The 4,074-nt window shown below is 43.6% G+C and overlaps 1 pseudogene; it reads right to left on the minus strand.

Moving 5' to 3' along the window:
• Positions 1 to 312: 312 nt before the first annotated feature.
• Positions 313 to 3,873, minus strand: LOC149158976 (protein SCARECROW pseudogene; annotated as a pseudogene).
• Between the last annotated feature and the right edge of the window lie 201 nt (positions 3,874 to 4,074).

Here is a 4,074-nt window from a genome sequence, read left to right on the forward strand (position 1 = left end):
ATTACTGAACTCGCCTAAAATTTACCATCCATGGGAAGAATTTAGAAGAGTTCTCTTAATGATCTGAGCATATTGAGCCAACCTTATCATGTCCTCTTTGTATGCAACAGTGAACTAATTTCACCAAGATTGTTGAATTCCTTTATCAAATGTAAACAAAACAAGGCTTGCTGAAATACCTTATTATACAACAAAGAAAGTTTTCTGAACGAGCCTTGCAACCATCATTGTAGCTGTTAGAAGTTTAATGATTCGGCATGAAGATTGACTTCGAAAGCTTTTCAGACCACAAAAAGAATTGAGACTATAATGTGCTCTTGATAGCTCGAGAAAATGAGATTAGAAAGAACTGCAAGTACAATAAAACTGAAAATAACTAGGTCTTCTATGATCTGAGAATTCAAAACAGATTGTAAAAATTACAGATGTACTTTCATCGGGTAATTCCATAATTAGGCTTAGTAGATGAGTCCATGATGAGCAGGTCTCCATGCTGAGGCAGTGAGGAGACAAAGGCCCTTCCAACCTAGTTTCAAAGTTCCATTCTCTTCCATAAGTGTGTAGCCTTGACATGGAAACATACCTAGCAAAAGTGTGGCCTGAGTTGCAGCATTTCCAGCAAGTGAAATGGGTTTAAATCCAATCTGCTTCAATTGATCCCTCCAGTTATCAAACTTGACTTCACCAGTTCTTGCAGGTCCCCCAACAGCCAAAATATTTTTAATCTCACGAGAAAGCAATTGCTGCTCCACCAGATGTCGGTCGTGGCTGTCCTCGGGGTAACTTGCACCCAGTGAGTCGAACAGCGCTGAATAGTAGTGGATGGCTTCCACAAATCTTGATAAGAAGGAACCTCCATGGCTCAGGTCCTGCTCTACTACTGTGATGACCTTGGGAGAAAGCCTCTGTAATAATCTGAGAGTGTTTGTGTCTGAGCCCGTGACATCGTACAAAGAATGGTGCAACCAGTGGACTGCTAGTGCATCTCCTCTATTGACCTTGAGTCTCTCTGGATCGAGCTTCCCCACCTTGTCTGCTACTGGATGGAACTCGAAAGGTAGATTCAATGTGTGGGCAAAGTCTGATAGTCTTTTTCCAGTGGCTTCCAAGGCTTCAAGTGAGGTACCTAGGCCTGTAATCCTGACATGGGGAGGACCTCCTGGCCTAGAAGCTAGAATATGGAACAGACCAGGCCACTGAAGACCTTGCATTATGTCTAAGTCAATGATGTGTACTCTCTGCTCTCTCTCAAAGGCTTCTTGTATTGCCTGGTTTGCAGTGAAATGGGAGAATTTGACAAAAGGACTAATGCCATTGAAGACCTGGAAGGCATTCACAATTTTCTGGCTCTGAGACATGTGAATAGGAGGGAGAGGAGAATACATTCCTATGCAAGAACTCACTAACCTTGCAGACATTGCTTCTGAAAAATAGGCAGCTACTCGTTGCACCGAGTTGCCATAGGGGGTGGAGAGTTCTGTGATCTGAGGCAGTATTGTATTGGCTTCTTCAAAGTTGTCTGCAGATACTGCTTCTGCGCACTGCAGCAAGAGGGCTAGAAGATGAAGACCTTCTTCATCGCTGGCAGTTATGTCAGAAGCCCCTTGCTGTTGTGGGGTTTGATTTCCAGAGGGATCTTGATTGGAATTGGTATTGATCCTTCTATTCATGGTGATATAATTATCATTACTTGGTGCCACCCTGAGAGGATCATCTTCGTTGGCTTGATGTTGCAAGGACAGAACCGGTGGCTGGGAGTTGTTATCTGGTTGCCTTGGTTGCACCCACATACTCTGATTCGTCATGAAAGCTGTCTCTGAAAATTGATCTTTGGAGCTAGCCCATGGAGTTTGGTCGTACCCAGATGAATCTAGGTAGAGTTTAAGAGCAGAATCTGGCTGGTGTTCTCGTTGGATATCATGAGATTCTGTGCTCTGGATCCTTAGTCTTAGGTCATCATTCCCACGTCTCAATCTCTGATCATCAACATCAAGTCCCCTCCCATGAATATTATCTAGCAGACGATTATCATCATCATCAAGTTGTGAAGCCCTTGCAGATCTCCTTGCAGAATCAGGATTCGCGCCGATGCTTTTCCAGTCCACCATAATCTGCTGTTGAGAATTCATATCTCTTCGATGATGGTCACTTTGATCCATGCTGCGCTTCAAGCCTCTGCCATCAGAACTAACATTCATACCAACATTCTGATCTCTGCCAATCTGTGTATTCCCTGCAAGCCCTAATTCGGATTGCCCTAATGACCTAAGGCGATACTCAAGCACCGAGGCTATATGTGGGTTGTATAGGGGCACGATCTCTTGCAAACTTTGAATTATCTGAGCCATGGAAACATTAGGAGAGCTTTGCATCATCAGGTCCTTTATCATACCATCAACCCACACAGCAGCTGCAGCTTCATCCATAGTCTGAACTGCATTCAAGGATGAGAGCTGCTGCCCAGTTCCATCACACCCTAAACCCACCTCAGGCTGTACTACAGATCCCCATTTATTCCACTGAGAACAAGAATCCGAAACTTGCCTTTCCATATTACTATTCTGAAAGAAAGGCATGCTAGAATAGGCCCCATTAAATGGTTGACCATTGGATTCACCAGACAATACACTGTTGGCTAACCCTAATCCAGGAGTACGGGAAGGTGCACTAATTCTATGACTCACACTATCTACTGTGGCAGAAGATGGATATTGCCATCCAGCAGCAGAAGCTAATGGGACTGGGGTTTGGGATTCACGCAAGCCAGAGCTCAGATTATTCCACTTAATTTGTCCATAATCAGAGGATTCAGAAGGGTTGATCCTCCTAAACAAGGGCCCGTTGAGCTCCATTCCAGTCCTTTTTCTCCGATTTTCTCCTTCAGATGCGGGGATTATCATACTATTATTACTATCAGTCTCTCCTACAACAAAAACCTCCTCACCAGAAGTATCTCCACCTCTGAATCTTGTATTCATTGCAATACAAGCTGCCATGTCACCAACGAAAACACAAACCCTCCTTTAATAATTCTCAGCAATCTCAAGCTTACTGCACACTTCCTCTCTACTTCTGCTGTTCATAACCGTTGTGATGCAATATCCTTTGCCAAATCAATAAATCATCATCTTGCTTACAACGAGCCTTATAGGTCTGAGTTATAGCCATCTAGATTCACCTCCCTCATCAACCTGGACACTAAAAAACATGCACAAACATACCCACACATATACCCAAGATGTTCGACTCCCAATTTTCCCCACTCATTCTCGCGATTCAATTCTGTCAGCACGATCTCCCAAAACTCACCCACTCCACCAAAATGCATAAACAACATCCCAAAAACATTAAATTAAAAAATCCCCTATCCGCCCCCCACCTTTTGGCTTTATTGACATTCTCATCCTCTCGATCCCCGCTCCGCCACCACAACAGTACTCCCCTCCCCCTTCTACGCTCCATCCCTCATTTGTTTTTGCAAAAACTATCATATTACCATTACCAAGGCCTAAAGCTACACATTATCTCGTCTGGCTTTACAAATTGACAAATCCACAGACAGAAACGCAGATGGTATCAGAGAACGCAGATCGAGTAGAGAAAGTGAAGACATACAGAAAGCGAGATCCCTGTTTTCACTACCCGTGATCACCTGCAGGCCTTCGTCGTTCTCTGTTTGACTTAACGCATTTTCTTTAAAACGCTTGAAATTAGGGTTGGAGTCCGCGAGGTCTGCACGTCTGCCTGTCGATCTGTCTGATTGAAGTCCAACGTCGTGGCCGTTTAATTTCTACATTTGGGAAGCTGCCCCAACTGCTCCCACCACTGCACAACTGTTGGCTTAAGACCTCTCTCCTCCCAATCACAATCCCAGATACGTCAATAGACATAAACACCTATATACAAAGATTAGCTTCGCCTAATTCCCTTCTCTTTGACAGAATTTTCTCAGGTTCGCCTAATTCCCCTCTCTTCGACAGAATTTTCTCTTCACATAATTTTTATTAACAACCCATTTACGTTATATCATGAAATCAATCTAATTATTTTGAGATGCTCTATAGGGTTTTTGAT

This window comes from Pinus tabuliformis, chromosome 5_2 (genome assembly GCF_031772625.1).
Source record: "Pinus tabuliformis cultivar Carrire ecotype Pingquan chromosome 5_2, CPIR1, whole genome shotgun sequence".
NCBI classification, from domain to species: Eukaryota; Viridiplantae; Streptophyta; class Pinopsida; order Pinales; family Pinaceae; genus Pinus; species Pinus tabuliformis.